We start from the raw sequence: 20,004 nt of genomic DNA on the forward strand, positions 1-20,004 counted from the left end.
TTTTGCCCTGGAAAACTGATTATTCAACAGAGCCCTTCTCTCCAGCATATCAAGATTCTTTTAGATCTGGCATCTTTTCTCCCATGTAGTTAATTGCTGTCCTCATAGCCTCATGCCATCTGCAGATTAAATGAGCCTATGTCCTCAGCTGAGCCATGATGCATGCCTCAGGACTTTGTGTGTCCTCTTCCTTTAGCCAGAAGCCCCACCCCCACCCTAGTATCCAGAGGTCTTGCTCCTTCACTTCTTTTAGGTTTCCACTCAAACATCATTTTTTATCAAATAGTCCATTTCTGACCATATTTTAGAAACAATACCCCCAAGGCCTGACCTGTGGTGGCGCAGTGGATAAAGCCTCAACCTGGAATGCTGAGGTCACCAGTTCAAAACTGTGGGCTTGCCTGGTCCAAGCACAGATGGGAGTTGATGCTTCCTGTTCCTCCCTGCTTGTCTGTCTCTCTCCTCTCTAAAATGAATAAAACCAAAAAAAATTTTTTTAAAAGAGAGAGATTAAAAAAAGAAAAGAAAGAAACAATACCCCACCACTCTTAATCCCACTGATCTTTAGTTTTCTTCATTTGACTTTTCACCACCTGATCTGAGATGTGCCTGCTGGCTCCTCAACCATTTCCCCTCCCTGCAATGTCACTTCACAAGAGTGCGAACATTGCTTTGTTCAGCACTATCACAGTGCCTGGCACATAAAAGGCAGTTAATAGATAGCTGTCTGTTTCTTAGGTGTGCCTTTTTGAATTCAGCCCTAAACCAAGTTCTTTTTGACAATTAAATGGCAATGACTCTGATAAAGACAATGATTCTGCCCCCTACCCAGTCCCTTGCCTTTCAAAGTCAGTTGACATCCGGGGCTTCTTCACATGTACACATATGAGGACACACATGCTTGCACACACCTCCGGGCCTCTTCTAAAGTGACCTGTACTTGTACACCTGTCTTTCTGGGTCCTAGTATAGAATCTTGCCCTGATACCAATGTAATGTTTTCATTTTAGTGGCAACATAGGCTCTCTGTACTTGTTCTTGAGCCCCGTACATGGCCGTGCAGATTGGTAGATAGACGGTGTTGTAGTTTCCTAAGGCTGCTGTAATAAATTCCCACAAACCTGGCGACTTAAAACAACAGAAATTTATTCTCCCATAGTTCTGGAGTCCAGAAGTCTAAAATTAGTTGCACTAAGCCAAAGTCAAGGTGTCAACAAGACCATACTCTTTCTGGGGGCTCTAGGGGAGAAACTGCTCCTTACCTCTCCTGGTTTCCGGTGGCTGCCGGCAATCTCGGCCTGTAGCCACATCACTCCAGTCTCTCCGTCTCTACGTTGCCTTCTCTCTCTCTCTCTCAAAACTGCCTCTGGGTCTCTTTGAATGACCCATGAGATTGCATTTAGCACCCTCTCCTTCTCCTCCCAGATAATCCAGGAAAAATGCCTCTTCTCAAGGTTCTTAACTTAATCACATACTTTGCTATATAAGGTTATATTCACAGGTTCTGAGAATGAGGAAGTAAATATATTTTGAGGCGACATTTTCTGCTGATTACACACACCCATTTAGGATCATTGACCTTGGAGGACCCTCAAGCTGCCTGACAATCTGACTAAACTACTCTGAAAGGTTCTCTTTCCCACTTCCCTAATGCTGCTTTCTCTAATTTCTCACCTTTCTCTACCTCTTTCCACGTCTCTCTCATCAAATGACCTTGAACTACTACTAAATGTGTTGGTATCAAGTTAATAAACTACCTGTGTCTTTTCTCACCATCTCTCTTACTAAAATAATGGAATATGAGTAATCCCTCCTCCTAAGGCCAAATCCTTTACTTAGGTTCTGGATACAACCCTCTCTTACCTTCTCAGGAACTTTAAATTGCCACTAACCCCTTCTCCTTTCCATAGTCAGTCTTTCCCTTTCAATTAGATCCTTCCCTTCAGTTTAAGTTTTATATTTCTTCCTTCATGAATCTCTTAAAATAATAACAACAACAAAATCCCACAATAATTGGAAACTCCAGCCCCTGACCAATCTGTCACTAAGTCCTACTGATTGTACCTCCTACAGTTCTTTCTAAATTACCAGCTTCTCTCCTCAGCCTAGTCTTAGTCTAATCTCCTGTCATATATCCCTGAACCATCGTGGCGACCTCTTCTGCTACCTCACAGTGGTTCAGCTAAGCACCCTTCAGAGGCCTGTATGACCAGTATGTCATCTCCATGGGATCAGGACTTGTGTCATTCTCTGCTGTAGTCTCTGTGTCCCAAGCATCTAGATAAGTGCCTGGTGCTCATTCAATGTTTGTTGAAGGTGATCAACTTATTACCAATTTCAGGAAGAAGATGAAATTCCTTAATAGTTTAAAGGTCTGGCCCCCCACTGCCTCTCTTTTTACATCATCCCCCCCTCCTCCCTGGGCTCTATACATACTGGTCTTCTGTAGACACTCCAGTTCCCTCCTGCCCCAGGGCCTTTGTAAATAAATGTGTTTTTTTTTTCTTTTTCATTGTTTGAAACACTCAGCCCATTGTTTCCTACCTAATGCTGACTCAGTCTTCAGACCCTAGCATAGATGTTGGAAGTTGCTTCCCTGGAGAAGCTTTCCTTAGCACCCTTATTTGCTCTTATATGCTCTCCTAGCACATATGTTTCCTCTGTAGAAAATTCCCCAGCAGTCATCATGTTCTTATTGGATGACTGATAATGGCCATTCTTCCCACCAGCTGGGAATGCGGACCATTATTTTCCTAGTGCTTAGCATGTTGTCTGACAGAAATACTCAATAAATAAGTTATGCAGGAATAAAGACTAGATAATGGGGCTCATATCAGAGACAGGAAGAGGAGACAGTTTGATAGAAAACTCAGTTTTGCAAACATGAGAAAGCCCAGTGGATAATTCAGGTGGAAATTTAGGTTGGAGTTCAAGACAGAGTCCAGGCTGGTTATTTAGATTTAGATGTTTGGTGAAACTGTGGAGAGAGGAAAGATTGGAGATCCAAGAGGATTAGCATCAGGAGATGAGAGCGGGTTGGTTAAAAGCAGACTGGGAGCTTATTTTAGGACGGGAGAAGCACAGAAGTGAAAGATGGATGTGGATAGAGATAAGTGTGGAGATGGAAGGGAGCGGAGAGTTTGAGGGGATGTGAAGCAGAAAGTGAGACCAAATGAAGAGGAAAGGGGCTGGGGGAGAAGAGGAAAGGTTTATATTTACTGGGGGGAAAAAAGCTCCTGTTGACATAGGTGAAGCCAGTAATCTGTGAGCAAAGTGTGTGTATCTGTGTGAGTGTACACTTGCGTGTGTGTGTGCGCATGTGCATGTGTATGTGGGAACATGATCACCTTATTCTCGGTGTGAACCTGTTTCCCAGTAGATTACTGTGCATCTGTTCACAGCTACCCAAACTCACTGAGGCAGGTATGTCGGGTGTGATGACCTTTCTTTTCTAGATGCAATATTAAGTGGGATTCATGCCCTGCGCCTGTGCTGTTTCCACTAAACCACACTATCTCCCCCTGCTCTAGCCTGCCTGCCTGAGCGTGGGAATGTGTTACTGCCATCTTTCAGAATTTCAGCCTACTGCAGATGCAACCGGCCTCCAGCCGGGGGAATAGAACATCCTTGGTAAATGGCATTATAAGGGCATCTCAGCTTTAAGAAATCCTCATGTTCCTGGTAACAAACCATTCTCTTCCTTTAATGAGGAGCTCTTAAGAATGAATTACATTCTCCTAATTTGTGTGGGTGACTGGGACAGACCAAGGACTAAAACATCATGCATAGACTGTGACTCGAATTCAGGGCAACAGCCTGTGAGGAGCACAGGCAGCCCCAGAGATGGTCTCATTCCTCTCGGCCCCTTTGTATGTGTCTGAGTTCAGTTCAAGAGATTCCAAAGAGAGAGCATTTGACTCTACTGAGGATACGGGTGAGAGGCAGCAGTATAACGCCTGGAGAGTGCTCAGCGGAGTCTGGTCTGTAAGTAGTAGATGAATGTAGGAAGCTGAGGTACCTCCTGCTGCCTCAGGTGGTTGAGGGCCAGGTGATGGAAGCCAAATAGGCCACAGGTGGGAGTTCATCCATGCTTCTTCCCTTCCTTACCTTGAGTCAGATTTGACCTTGAGTCAAATTGTCTGACTTAGTGAATCAGACTCAAGACTTGCTGGGCAGCCTTCCCAAGCCCAACACCCAGTGCTCCCAACTCCTGTCCTTGATAACATGTAGCTGCAAAGCCTCCTCATCCTGACAGTGATTGCAGCCCAAGAAGACCCAGCCTGCTGACAGCACTTCAACCCCACACTCACCCTGGCATGTCACCTGGGGCCACAGGGCCCCAGATAGGGAGATTGATGCCATGCCACAGCAGTGTTTCCTGTGGCCCCACATGTGGGTCAGCTCTTGACCCTGGTGAGATACATCTGGAAACCAGACTAACACCTGCTCCCTCGTAGAACAACTTAGTGGTGCCAAGCATTTTCTCACTGTGGAAACACAGGCCACATTTATCCTGTGTGCAAGGGGAGGAGGCTTCTTTTCCCTATGCGCACCTTCCACGCGCTGCAGCCCTGTAAGCAGGTACAAGGAACCCATTCTCTCGTCGATCCGGCAAATGCTCACTGCTCTTTGAGACTCAGCTCAGGGTCACTTTCTCTGTGAAGTCTCTCCTGTGCCCCCATCCCAGCTCCCAATAGAATCCATGCCCTCCCGAGGCTTCCATTGTCCTTGGTTCAGGTGAATTTCCCTTTTGTTCTCACCTCTTTGCCTCAGCCTTCTAGACGGCAAGCCCCTTGAGGACAAAGCATGTTTTAATCATGTTGGAATCCTCAGGCCCAGCAAAAAATTTAGTTCTTAGTGGTTGATTAATAAGTGTTTGTTGAACCAAAAATAGCTGTATTTGATGTCCCCTTCCTTAGTTATTAAATATTAAATATGTCTGTTTTTGTACCCTGCCTTATTGGGGAGGTGTGACTTGTTCCTGCACAAATTGGTCCCCGATGACTGTAGTCTGGTATTTCTTACATCTTTTCCCTGTGAGTCTGTTTGTAACAGCATCCACCAAATGGAATCTCGCACACGTTACTGAATGAGTTTGCTCCAACCTCGCCTGAGGTTCCTGCTCCCCCTTCAGAATAAGTTGCAGGCTGGAAGACAGCCCCAGGCAGTCCCAGAAGCCCATGCTAAGTGGACTTAGTGGGCCCAGCCCAGTGACTTCTGCCTGGGCTGTGGCTTCTTAACAGTAAGTGAGATGTCAGCAAGCACAGAATGTCACGGATGGGAAAAGAAAAGACAGGCTGCCACTGACCAGGGAAGGCAACAGCAGCATTCCATAGGTTCTAAATTGCCCGTTTTTAACATTGTAGTCAGAAACTGGAGTGCACCTTACAACTGATATACACGTGAAATGTAGGATCCCTTCTCCCCAGATAAACTGATACTGCATCATCGACGCCTCTTACATTCAATGGCGTCTAAGATTCAAGGAATTGTGGCAGGTTGAGTCTTGGATGTCAATTCTGATCAGTTGGTGGAGACTATCTGGAGTTTGGGAGGAGAGGGGTCAGATGCTGTGTCCTGTCGCAGTGAGGAAGAAGGGTAAGCTGGGGCGACCATGTGCATGGGAGGTGACAGGAATCCCCAACACCGGACACTCACAACTTCATAATGTGTCTGTCGGAGAAAAAGAAGAAACACCTGCCATGTCTTTAATTGTAAACCGAGGGACACAAAACACAGGGGACCTCTCCTAGGGACCAGGTTAGAGGCCTGCCTCAACTCACACAGATGTGTGACTTTGGTCTTTTTAAAAAAGCTCTTAGAGCCTGACTGAACGGTGGCGCAGTGGATGGAGCGTTGGACTACGATGCCGAGGACCCAGGTTCGGGACCCCAAGGACGCTGGCTTGAGCGCAGGCTCATCTGGTTTGAGTAAAAAGCTCACCAGCTTTGACCCAGGGTTGCTGGCTCGAGCAAGGGGTTGCTCGGTCTGCTGGGGGCCCGCGGTCAAGGCACATATGAGAAAGCAATCAATGAACAACTGGGGTGTCGCAGTGAAGAACGGGTGATTGATGCTTCTCATCTCTCCGTTCCTGTCTGTCTATCCCTCTCTCTGACTCTGTCTCTGTAATAAAAAAAAAAAAAGCTCTTAGAAGTTTTAGTTTAATTATACAATAACACATGCTTATTGTAAAACAAAAAGATATAAGTATTGAAATTAAAATTTTTCATTTTATGAATGTTACTGTTAGTGTCCATAGACATTATTTTTACCCTTTTTTCTATTACCAAATCAAAATGCATTTTTACAGGCATGTGTCACACACATATTCACTTGTACATCTATATAGTAAATTTTTAAAAGAAACAGAATTCTGAGTAGACATCATTTTTAATAGGCAAAAAAAATAGTTCACTTAACCTTTCCCTATTAAAGTGTAGCTCAAAGATTATTTCCTGGTTTCACCATTATAAATACTAGAAAAAAAATTCATTAACCAGAAAAGCTTTTCTTATGTGTTGGATTATTTCATTACAATGTTTTCCCAGAAATGGAATTAGTATATTAAAGGGTAAGAATATGCTTAAAGTTTTTGATAATTTGTAAATTGATGTTTCACAGACTTGGTTGATGGACACTTACGATATGGGTAAAATTAAGCTCAATAATAAAGGTTTTATGTTTCCATTACCAAAGAACAAAAGAACACCTCACTGTGTATCCATGTTGGCTGTTTAGCAACAGCTCTCGTTAGGAGTGGAGCAAGTCATGCTGCCTAGATGCAGTGAATCAGGGGGGCAGGGTCTTGGGGATACCTCTTGGGAAATATGCAAAACTCTGAGTCACCACTGATTTTACTTGCCTTAAGTGAATCGTTCACAGCAGGCTGGGGAAAAGTCCACGCTGGCAGGACTCCAGGAGGGACCTCTGAGGTGTCAGGCCACTGTCTTTCCTTCTCATGGATCAAATGCAATAGCCTCTGAGGACTGGGCAGTTGATAAGTTAGCCGCTGGGGTCATAAAGTCTTGGCAATGATTGTTTTTAAATTTCTTTGTGGGGGAGGGGAAGAAAACAAAGGGGAAGGACTCAGCAGCTCCAGACACTACTGTTCTGTCTGTTGTGCTGTGTTCAGCAAGAAGGCAAAAGTATATGCATCAAGGTAGACACGTATAAAAATACCAGTCAACTTATTCTTCATTCATTCTGTTTCAAAAAGTGCCCATATAATTATGGCGTTGGTTATATTTTATCTAAATTTGATTAGTAGTCAAATGAACATACTGTTCACTTATTGCTAATGGGTGCTTTAAAGTTAAGTTTTCAGAGTAGTAGGTTTTTTTTTCCTGTTATATTTTTATACTCACATTAAAAGAGAAATATATACCCAATCTTGTTCAAAAAGAATTTAAGATAGCTTATATCTAGTTTAATCTAAAATTAATCCTTTTTAAATAGAATTTTAAAATGATCGTTTTAGTAGTGCTTTGGGGACTTAAATTGGGAAAGAAAGGAAGCTTGACTCACTCAATCGGTTTAATCTCCACAGATGGTAATATGCCATTTTTTTTTTCATTTCAATTCAGGCAACACTTGATCACTCGCCTAGTGCGAGTCGCCTCCTTTAGCCAGTAAGACCTGTGTGCATTGTACAGTAGCTGACAGCAGCTCAGACTTTTGCTTCCAGAACGGACACAGGGCATTACGACTTTGAAAGCAATCTTTACACCCCCTTTTCAAGTGCCCATGGATTGCTGGTATTGAGGGAGATTTTTGCAGGTGTCAGTGCTGGTGTCAAGCCCATTTTCATTGGCAGTGGCCCTCCTGGCATAGGTTGTATTTTCTTATGTCCAGATGGTAAGTTAATTTTACTCTCCAGATATTAATTATTAATGAAAATATTACAATCATTTTTCAAGTTGAGACTTGAATAGCCAAGTATGAGGATCCAAGGCCCTGAAATAATGATATTGTTTCATTAAAACATTTTTATTGAGTTAAAAACCAGGCCCTGGCTACTTGGCTCAGTGGTAGAATGTCTGCCCAGCATGTGGAAGTTCTGGGTTCTATTCCTGGTCAGGGCACACAGGAGAGGTGACCATTTACTTCACCACCCCTCCCCCCTTTCATCCCCCCATCTCCCTTTCTCTCGCTCTCTTCCCCTCTTGCAGTCATGGCTCAATGAGCAAGTTGGCCCCAGGCACTGAGGATGGCTCCATGGCTTTGCCTCAGGTGCTAAAATAGTTTGGTTGCTGAGCAGCAGAGCAGCGGCCCCAGATGGGGGTTGCTGGGTGGATCCCAGTAGGGTGCATGAGGGAATTTGTCTCTCTGCCTTCCTGCCTCTCATTTGTTAAAAAAAAAGAAATTAGAAAACCAATAAGGTCACAAATAAAAATTAGTCAAACACAACAAGAAAAATATCTCATTCCTTTAGTAAATAGGGAGAGCCAAATAATGAAATAAATTGATTTTAAAAATCAGTGTCAAGGCCCTGGCCGGTTGGCTCAGTGGTAAAGCATCAGCCTGGTGTGCAGGAGGCCTGGGTTCGATTCCCGGCCAGGGCACACAGGAGAAGCACCCATCTTCTCCACCCCTCCCCCTCTCCTTCCTCTCTGTCTCTTTCTTCCCCTCCCACAGCCAAGGCTCCATTGGAGCAAAGTTGGCCCCGGGCGCTGAGGATGGCTCTATGGCCTCTGCCTCAGATGCTAGACTGGCTCTGGTTGCAACAGAGCGACGCCCCAGATGGGCAGAGCATCGCCCCCTGATGGGCATGCTGGGTGGATCCCGGTCGGGCGCATGCGTTAGTCTGTCTGACTGCCTCCCTGTTTCCAACTTCAGAAAAATACAAAAAAAAAAAAAAATCAGTGTCAATGTGTTTTGTTTTTTTTTTATATTAGTATTATTGTTTCTAGATCAAGTATCAACTAAGGGATTTTAAATTTTGCTTGCTTTCATTAGTTTTATTAAGTAATCTGTGAATAAAACCTCTCTTCTTTCTTTCCTGGGTTGAATATGGACTGATCCTTTTGCACAAAGCACCTTCCATTTCTAGAGAATTTAGCATGGTAATTCTGTTTATGCTCACTCTCATTTGAGCTCCGTGATAGCCCTGTGATGTTGACAGAACTGGGTTCTTATCCAAATTTTACAGATAAAGAATCAGAAGTTGAGTGACTTTCCTAAGGTACCAAGCCAGGAAGTGGCAAGGCCAAGCACATCTCACAGGGCCATGCTGCTTTTCCAAATATTTCCAAAATTATACACTCAAATGGAAATGTAGGTGCATGAAAAATAGTTTTCCTCCCACCTTTCTAAGTTCTTCTGGCAGGGCTAATAATCATATTTACATGAGACAGATTAACAGGAGAAAATGTCCAAAATTGATTACAGATGGGCCTTCCGGTGCACCGTAAGAATATGAAACCCCAGGAGGCACTGGGCAGTTGAAGCTTATACACCATCTGGAGCTGAGGAGAAAGGGGGTGGGGGGTGTAGTTTGGGACTTCACAGGGCAGGAAGGCAATTCACATGGACATGGAAAAGCAAATGTTTGGTAAATAAACGTTTGCTGGGCCATCTTTAACATTGGGACCCAGAGAGGACTTTGAACAAATGAACCTTGCTAGGTTCTTCCCTGTATATCACACACAAGTTTATAATAAACTAGTAATCTGTGATGATCTCTTCCTTTCTGGAACAGGTCCACTATTTACCATATTTTTTGCTCCATAAGACGCACCTGACCATAAGACACACCCAGGGTTTTAAGGAGGAAAGTAAGAAAAAAAATATTCTGAACCAAATAGTGTGTTAAAATATTTAATAAAATACTGTATTTTTTGCTTCATAAGATGCACGGGCATTTTCCCTCCACTTTTGGGGGGAAAAGCTGCATCTTATAGAGTGAAAAATATGGTAAATTCCTTTTAGGCACTTAGGAGAAAGATAAAAGATTTTTCCTGAGTCTTTTGTTACTTAAAAATAACCATCTTAAAATCAATATTCCAGAAGGCATATCTTGGGGTGACAAATTCTTCTTCCCTTTGGAAGACCTTCACCAAAACTCTAGTTGCAGTAGGTCAGGCGAGTCCAGTGGGCTGGAATTTTGGACGGTGAAAGAGGAGACTGCAGGAGCAGCTCACTCGTAAAGAGCCTGGTAATAGCAGCCAGGGTCCATTGGGCACTTACTGTAAGCTAGGACAGCAGAATAGTTTGGAATATGTTCCGAAGGCAGAATTGTCAGCATGTGGTAACTGAATAGATGTGAATGAGAAGAGAGAAGCACAGGTCCTAGGAGCCATGACCAAGAGGGGGAGTTTGAAGGAAGAGCCCACTTATGAGGGAGAAAGAGGGTGGGCTCCATTTGAGACATGTTAAATTCAAAGTCTCTTTAGTTATCCAAGTAGCTGAGAGGAAGTATCACTTCATATTTGGGCATAGGAACCTTGAAACCGTATTGCTCAATTTGAATTCTAGGGTGGCCTTAGGGGATCTATGACCTTAGTCATGTTACTTAATCTCTCTGTGCCTCAGTTTTCTTATTAATAAAATGAGAATACTAATAGTTCTTTAGCATTAAGTTGTAGTGATGTTTAAATGATATGTGTGTGTGTGTATATATATCACTTAGAACAATTCTTAGCTCATAACAGGTTCTTAAAGAATATTTATTATCGTAGTTAATTATTATTATTATCATCGTATATAGCTATGAGGCTCAAGAGACAGCTGGGTTGGCACAATCAAGGTAGAGTAGTAGGCTAAGATGACCATTATGTATCTATTGTTAGGAAGTATTTGGCTATAAGAAACAGAAAACCCATTTGAGGTTCTTCTCATAGGTTATTGCAGTGGTTCTCAAACATTTTGAAGTTGAGGCGCATTTAAAAGCCTACAAATAATTGTAAGCGCATTATATACAAATTTCTGAGAACTATGCTATAATAATTAAGTCAAATATTAGAGAAAAAAATATAAAGTCCAAGCGTGCTTTTATGGTAATTAAGTAAAATAAATACGACAAAATTAAATTTCTTCTGACATTAAAAACATTTTTATGTTACATTTTTTTGAGTTATGCTTTTTAGAATTCATACAAAAGAGGGGTTAAAAATAAAAAATGACAAAAAAGTTATCTTTTTATATATATAGATACATTCTTAGTAAGATTTAGTAAATTCGACAGGTCCCAGGACTAAGGACTAATGTGTTAAGTTTTTCCATTCTTGTGTTTATGAGAAACATGAGCCTGATGTGTCCTAGCGATTTCTTCAATATTTGGGCATATATTTGAAAGGCAAACTCTCATTTTCTTGTCAATACATTGAAAAATTCCTCTTTTTATTCTTGTGTTGAGTGTAGAAAACCCCCAGCATACATATCATCTTAACTTTACACCAAAGGATAGAAGAAACTTGTCTCCAGTCTTTCCGGGGAACATGGGGGGTAATGTAAACAATCCAGAACCACAGTTTAACGGCTTTTTGCAACCTAATCAGGCAAGTGAGGTGGGGGGTTGGGCACTGTCAGCTTACAGCCAATTCCCCACACCTCTGTCCCCCAAAAATCTAAACTCCAAAAACCCTGTTGGTTTTTTGGTTGCCAACAGGCACATATTTCTCTGGAATACCATAGGGCGCACCTGGAAATCTTCTAGGGTGCACCATTGCGCCCTGGCGCACACTTTGAGAACAGCACTGGGTTATTGTATTGTTGAATAAGGAGTTTGGATGTCAGTGGTTTCAGCATTCTTTCAACAGCTCACTGATGTCAGAAGACTGGACAGGTGGTTCTATGATTCAGCTGGCCTTCCTCTCCTGGCCCATAAAACAGTTGCTCTAACTCAAAGTATCTCATCCTCACCAACAATGTTCCAAATACCTAGGTTTGTGGGAAATAAACGCTCCCCTCAAGATCTCTATTTTTTTATTAGACAAGAAAATCCCAGAAGCTCCTGAGCAAAGTGCCCCCTGTGTCAACTGGGTTACATGGGCACCTGTAGCTCATGGAAGGGGAACAGGACAGCCATGATTACCTTAGACCAGGGATCTCCAAACATTTTACACAGGGGGCCAGTTCACTGTTCCTCAGAATGTTGGAGGGCTGGACTATAAAAAAAACTATGGGCCTGACCTGTGGTGGCGCAGTGGGATAAAGCGTCGACCTGGAACACTGAGGTCACCGGTTCGAAACCTTGGGCTTGCCTGGTCAAGGCACATATGGGAGTTGATGCTTCCTGCTCCTCCCCCTTCTCTCTCTCTCTCTGTCTCTCTCTCTCCTCTCTCTCTAAAAAAAATCAATAAAAAAAAAAAACTTAGGGAGGCTTAATGAGTGAATATTACTTCATGGTGCTAATAAAGAATAGGTAATTTAAAAAAAAAACAAAAAAAAAAACTATGAACAAATCCCTATGCACACTGCACATATCTTATTTTAAAGTAAAAAAACAAAACGGGAACAAATATAGTATTTAAAATAAAGAACCAATGAATTTAAATCAACAAACTGACCAATATTTCAATGGAAACTATGGGCCTGCTTTTGGCTAATGAGATGGTCAATGTCCAGTTCCATATTTGTCACTGCTAGCTGTAACAAGTGATGTGACACGCTTCCGGAGCCATGACGCGTGCATCCCGGAAGTAGTACTGTACGTGAGCGATGCCATGCTTTGCCCACGCCACCACATACAGTACTCCAGGGCCACCAATGAAAGAGGTGCCCCTTCCAGAAGTGCGGCAGGGGCTGGATAAATGGCCTCAAGGGGCCGCATGTGGCCCGCGGGCCGTAGTTTGGGGACCCCTGCCTTAGACAGTTCATGATACATCCTTTGGGGCTGCACATTTTAAGCCTTGAACAAAATCAGGGTTCTTTTAACAACGACTGTAGGGCCTGCAATTAAGAAAGTCTGCTATAGCCTGACCTGTGGTGGTGCAGTGGATAAAACATTGACCTGGAACACTGAGGTCACTGGTTCAAAACCCTGCACTTGTCTGGTCAAGGCACATATCGGAGTTGTTGCTTCCTGCTCCTCCCCCCTTTCTCTCTCTCTCTCTCTCTCTCTGTCACTCTCTCTAGAAAAAATGAATAAATAAATTTAAAAAATTTAAAACGTAATTACTAGTTAAAAAAAAAAAAAAGAAAACCTGCTACACAAGGGAACATGGGTATTTAGAGCATGAAGAAGAAAAAGGAGAACCCAGGACTCCATGGATGCATGGCATTCATATAGGGAAGAGGGGTGGCAACAAAATAGGAGGAGAGGAGAGCGGGAGAGAGTGCCATGAAAAGCCCAGGAAGAGTTTCCTGGAGGGCGTGTCTGCAGCAGTTCATGTGGCAGAGCTTTGAGCAAAATGAATCTGTAAAGAGCTGTCAGATTTAGAAGTGAGGAGGTCACACTGGCCATTGCCAGAGCAGATTCGGTGGTGCCAACGGTTGAGAGGAGAATGGCATCTCTACCATATGCAGTTGGTGAAAATGCAAATTCATCCAACATTTCTATTGATTTGGCAGTGTGTATCAAAATTTAAAATGCTCATACCCCTTAACTCGGAAATTTCTATTCTAGGATTTAATCCAATAGGAAGAATTAAACAAATGTAGGCTGATGTAGTAGGTACAAGGGTGTTTGTTGATTGCTGCCTTGTTTATGATAGCAAAAAAAAGGGGAAGAGGGTAACTGATCTAAATGTCTATCATGCAGGATTAATTAAAAGAAATGAGGGCATAATTTGGCAGTGGAATATTAGGCACAGTGGCTAAAAGCTGAAGTTCTGGAATTTGACAGTCAGGGCTTAAATTCTCGTTCACCCTTTACCAACTGCTTGACCTCAGCTTTCTGGGACACTGTCTCCAGCTGTTCCTTAGCCAGAGAATGAATTTCAGTACTAATATATCAAGAGATGGTGAGAATCAAGGAAATCGATACAAATGAAACACATAGAATATGTCTAGCATATATTAAGCTGATAAGAACAGATACTACACTTGATCTTAGCCAAAAGGCCAAGAAGCGATATGTCTAGCATATATTATTATGCCACACTAAAAATATATGGTAGATCTATAGGTATGGAAATAGAGCTGTTTAGATGTTAAGAGAAAAAAGTGAAGTTACAGAATAGCAAGATAATATGATCTGACAGTTAAACAGTACTTTTTTTGTGGGAGGTGGAATCATGGAAACAATTCACTTTTTACTTTATACATTTCTGTATTTCTTACCTTTAAAACGAAGGTATTTTAATGTCCAATTCACCTGGCTGACTATAAGCCACATGAAGGCAGGCACCATTTTAGTTTTGTTCACAATGGTATATCACAGTATCTGGCTCATTGCAGACAGGTGATAAATATTTGTTGAATGAATGAATAAAAATTAGGAAGTTGTGTTTAGGAGGATGTTGCCTATTCCAAAATTTCAAGGATGTAGCAGTCCAGTACTGACGAGGCCCAGGGTGACCTCAGGGAGGAGGAACTCAAGCTGAGGGCTGCCTATCAGTCATCAGCATGGACACTGCAATTTTCCAGAATGGGGACAGCATGAGAGAAAAGCAGGCCCGGAAGCACTGGAATCCAGTCGCTGCTTCTGTGCAGCCCTTCCCAAGCTGGCTGCATCTGATAGTACAGCCATGTATTTTAGAACTGCGGGGGTTTGGGTGGCATTGAATCATTTTACATGAGTGCGTGAATGCCCAGAAAGGTTGAGTTTCCCATGTCTCCCTAGAACCTGTGTCTCCCAGTTCCTGCTCTGGTGTTGGTTCCTTCCTCCAGGAACCCCACAGTGTGGATATTTCTGATATAAATGAAGTTTCTGGGAAAGGACATTGGGTCTCTAAGAAACCCATTTCTCTTATGTACCAGGACTTACATTTCTGAAGCTCATTGATCACCCAGGCCCTTTATTTGTAAAGAACAAAGGGAATAGGAGCATAATTAACTCATCCATGTCTTCCATTGCCCTAAGGCTTTTTTAAAAATCATTTTTATTTTTCATTTAGAGTTGACATATAATATTATATTAGTTTCAGGTGCATACCCCTGTGATTAGTGAGTATATAACCTACTAAGTGATCATCCTGATAAAATAGGCTATCTGGTTCCATGCATAGCTATTTTAATATTACAGACTTTATCTCTATGCTGTACTTTACATCTCCATGACTATTCTGTAACTACCAATTTATAATTTAAAAATTTTTTTTATTAATTTTAATGCAGTGACATTGATAAAGCAGGGTACATATGTTCTGAGAAAACATCTCCAGATTATTTTGACATTTGATTATGTTGCATACCCCTCACCCAAAGTCAAATTGTCTTCTGTAACCTTCTATCTGGTTTTCTTTGTGCCCTTCCCTTTCCCCCACCCCTTCTCTCTCTTTCCTTGCCCCCTCCCCACCCTCCACATCACCCCCTGTTACCATCACATTCTTGTCCATGTCTCTGAGTCTCACTTTTATGTCCCATCTACGTATGGAATAATGCAGTTCCTGTTTTTTTCTGATTTACTTATTTCACTCTGTATAATGTTACCAAGGTCCATCCATGTTATTGTAAATGATCCGATGTCATCATTTCTTATGGCTGAGTAGTATTCCATAGTATATATGTACCAAAGCTTTTTAATCCACTCGTCCTCTGACAGACACTTTTGACATCTCTCGCAGTAATATATTTGCTGATTTATCTCCACGGACAAGTGAAATAAAAGACAGGATAAACAAATAGGACTATATCAAACTAAAAAGCTTTTGCACAACCAAAGACAATAAGAACAGAATAAAAAGACAAACTACACAATGGGAGAACATATTTGACAGTACGTCTGATAAAGGGTTAATAACCAAAATTTATAAAGAACTTGTAAATCTCAACACCAGGAAGACAAACAATCCAATCAAAAAATGGGCACAAGAAATGAATAGACACTTCTCCAAAGAGGACACACAGATGGCCAATAGGCATATGAAAAAATGCTCAACATCACTAATCATTAGAGAAATGCAACTTAAAACCACAATGAGATATCACCTCACACCGGTCAGAATGGCGCTCATCAACAAAACAACACAGAATAAGTGCTGGCGAGGATGTGGAGAAAAGGGAACCCTCCTGCACTGCTGGTGGGAATGCAGACTGGCGCAGCTTTTGTGGAAAACAGTATGGAAATTTCTCAAAAAATTGAAAATCGAACTGCCTTTTGACCCAGCTATCCCACTTTTAGGAATATACCCCAATTTGTAATTCTTAAACTCTTCACCTTCTTTATCTAACCCCTCGACTCTACTCCCATGTGGCAACCATGAAAATGTTCTCTGTATCTATGAGTCTGTTTCTGTCCTGCTTGTTCATTTATTTTGTTTCTTTAGATTTAATTTTTATAGATATGTATTTATTGTCATTTTATTGTTTAAAATTTTTTCTTATTAAAGAAGACCCTTTAACATTTTAGATAATACTGGTATGTTGGTGATAAACTTTTTTTTTTTTTTTTTTTTTTTTTTTTTTTTTTTACAGAAAGTAAAGGAATTTATTGCCCATGTAGGAAGAAAGGGGGCCTTGGAGACAGGTTCAGGGGTTAGCCCAGAACAAGCTGCCGCTGCCCACTGCTCCCCTGCTTGCTAGTCTCATGGGATCCCTAGAGTTTAGGAGAAACAGGCAAGGAAAACAGGCCTGGTAGGAAGAAGAGGAGGAGGAGGAGAAAAGGGTAGGCATGCTCCCAGAAGGAAGCTGGTACTCTGTCCTAAAGGCTTTTAAAGGTAGAGATTTTAGGAGAGGTCTCAGGGAGGACTTCCGTAGAATATTCATCAGCTTTACAGGTGTGTCCTTTCAAGGTTATGGTCTCCACCCATGAGTTGGTGTCAGGGCAAGGAGGACATAGTCAACGCAGTTGGTCCTGAGGTCAGCCATGGCATTGTTTATCTAGTTTTGCTGCTTTTCTGGGCTTAGAGCTGAAACACAAATGAGGCCTAGATGTTATTCCTAGGGGTGAATGCGTAAGGGCTATTTTTCAGCCCCTGTTCACTCCCCTGCTAGGGGGGTCTAACCCTCATGACAAGCAACATGCCATTGGAGGAAAGGTTATGCTAAGGACAAGATCCTTGTTTTCCCAGTTTTGCCCATGGTACTTGGGGCTTCCCGCCCTGGTGATCCTCTGTGCCTGGCTTCTGGTTGTTGCTCTGCTCACATCTAACTGCCTACCACTTTTCTCCCTCAAGGATCTTTCAGGGAAGAAGGGCATAGGGTCTCTTCTGTAGCTGCTTCCTGCTGAAGAGGGGTAACATGTTCCTTCAGAGCCAAGAGATCCTTGCTTTCTATCAGAGAGACAATGAGGCCTGGGCACGGAAGACATTTGCAATGGTTTCTAGGGATGGAATTCCCTGAGTACGAGGAGGGCTTGTACCCGGTAGAGAAAAACTGTGTTACAAATCTCAGTATTACTGAGTCAAAAGCTAGAATGACAATTATGATGAATGGTCCAATGGAAGGGGGAAAAAAGTTTTAGTTTTCAATAATTCCTAGTCAAAGGATGAGAGAAAAATGAAACATTAGTTTGGAGAGTTATAGCCAACTATTAAGAAAACTTGAAAAGGGCCCTGGCCGGTTGGCTCAGCGGTAGAGCGTTGGCCTAGCGTGCGGAGGACCCAGGTTCAATTCCCGGCCAGGACACACAGAAGCAGCGCCCATTTCTTCTCCACCCCTCCGCCGCGCCTTCCTCTCTGTCTCTCTCTTCCCCTCCCTCAGCCAAGGCTCTATTGGAGCAAAGATGCCGGGCGCTGGGGATGGCTCTGTGGCCTCTGCCTCAGGCGCTAGAGTGGCTATGGTCACAACATGGCGACGCCCAGGGTGGGCGGAGCATCGCCCCCTGGTGGGCGTGCCGGGTGGATCCTGGTCGGGTGCATGCGGGAGTCTGTTTGACTGTCTCTCCCTGTTTCCAGCTTCATAAAAATGCAAAAAAAGAAAAAAAGAAAAAAAAAAGAAAACTAGAAAAATTCAGAATCTAGTTTAGTTCATAGGTGAAAAGACAAATTACTAAACTAGAGTCTAATATCCACAACTGTGTATAGAGTGTATTAATACACAATTTTTCTCCCTAAAAACCAACCTCATTTTTATCAAAGAGCCAAATTAAGACTAGCCCATTTACTGCATTAAGTCCAGTTTCAATTTGACCTGATTATTTGCAGAAACACAGCAAGAATAGCAGTCGATCACATTGGTTTTGTTAAATCGGCTTTGCTGGAATCTTCATAAGGAATCTCTAGATTATGCTTTAATTAGCCCATCAGGGCAAAGAAGCCAAGCCACACAGTTGCCACCAGGCTTTGCCTGCAATACCTATAGGTTTTGGTGAACTCCTCAAGTTCTCCACGTCCCCTCAAATGTCTTCAGGTTCCTCCCTTGCCATCTCCCAGGAAAGCCACCTTCATTTCTTACCTGGAAAGACTTCAATGAATCATATTGAATGAGCAAGATACCAGGTCATTTCTCCAAGAGACTTTATTGGCTTTCAAAGTCAATCTCAATTCCTTAAAGCTTTCTGGTGACATGCAGAGTCTAGGCATGTCTCTCTCAATTATGACATTCCAGTCAAAGTCCTGGTTAATAAAGCCACAATTGGAAACTGGTTCTATGTGTCCTATTATAAAGAGATCAGATTCTTATTGGATTCATGCAAATAAACATATTGGCATAAAAATAAGAATCCAGATTCTGGAAGGATCTGGTAAGGAGAAAAATAGAAAGCAAAAGGAAAATCCTTATCCTTTTAACAGAGTGGAAAAGAACTAAGCTCCAACATTGTATTAGCTTACTTTTGATCAACAAGCATCTTAACCTCATTTTTAGTGGCAGCTAAAAAGTAAGCAATTCACATCCTTTTGAGTGGCAAATGCATTTCATAACTTCCAGAGGCATAGGCTCCTTGACTGGCAAACACACACTTACTTTTAAGAGACATCTTTCTAATAAAATATAAGACACTCATTAACGGATTTTCTAGCTTCTCTGTAATAAAAAGGCCAAACATAGGTGAAGTTAAGACTTGTCTAGCAATTAATATTTAACAGTTGAAATCAATTTGATCTGCTCAGATGGCTAAGGTCTTTTTTCTTTCTTTTCAATAAGGATTACCTCCCAGAAACTTGTATTTTAAAAGATGGCCCAGATAAGATTTGGGGGAGTTTGAATTGGTTTTGGAGCCACAACTCTGACCCTATAAAGACTTTGTTTGTAAAATAAGGACAGTTGTTTTTAATATCTCAAGAATTGAGTTGCCACCCAAATGTTTGCAAAGGACTGACAAATTCATTCACCCATTTTTGAAAATATTTTCCCATCTGGATACATTTTTCTTTGAAGCTCTGTAGCAATTACAGAAAGATCTAGTTTATAGCTGAGAGTCATTCTTGAGAGCCATAAAAGCTTAGATCTATGGAAACTCTGTTGATTTCCTTGGGACTAGCAAAACAGGTCTAGCTGTAAGACAGTACTGAAATTAATGGTGCCATTAACTAGTCAAACCTCTCCAGTGCCCTATTCATACTGGGTCCAGGCTGTTTTGCAAAATAATAGCCTCTTTAATATTATATTTGGGGATAAAATTTTAACCAGTTATTTTTTTTATGACTTTATTATTCATTTTAGAGAGGAGGGAGATAAAGAGAGAGAAGGGGGGAGGAGCAGGAAGCATCAACTCCCATAAGTGCCTTGACCAGGCAAGCCCCGGGTTTTGAACCGTCGACCTCATCATTACAGGTTGACACTTTATCCACTGCACCACCACAGATCAGGCTTGACCAGTTCTTGAGGATGCATCCTAAGGGTGAATATTGAGGAAGGTGTGTGTGTGTGTGGGGGGGGTGAGGGTTCCCATCTTGAACAGAATAGAGGAAAGTATGGGAGAAAACAGGCATCCTCATTTTTCCCAGTTTATAGTGAGCTGCTTTGGTCATGGGTTCCCAGAATCAGCTAGCCTTTCTGAGCAACTCGTCCCCAGTCTTGTCT

The 20,004-nt window shown here is 42.2% G+C and overlaps 1 protein-coding gene and 1 pseudogene across 1 annotated transcript in view; one reads left to right on the forward strand and one right to left on the reverse strand.

Moving 5' to 3' along the window:
* Window positions 1–20,004, forward strand: part of SPON1 (spondin 1) — a 328,021-nt gene that overhangs the window by 46,587 nt on the left and 261,430 nt on the right. The gene's annotated exons all lie outside the window — the stretch shown is intronic.
* Window positions 13,897–14,013, reverse strand: LOC136321437 (U2 spliceosomal RNA; annotated as a pseudogene).

Source organism: Saccopteryx bilineata, chromosome 1, assembly GCF_036850765.1.
Source record: "Saccopteryx bilineata isolate mSacBil1 chromosome 1, mSacBil1_pri_phased_curated, whole genome shotgun sequence".
NCBI classification, from domain to species: Eukaryota; Metazoa; Chordata; class Mammalia; order Chiroptera; family Emballonuridae; genus Saccopteryx; species Saccopteryx bilineata.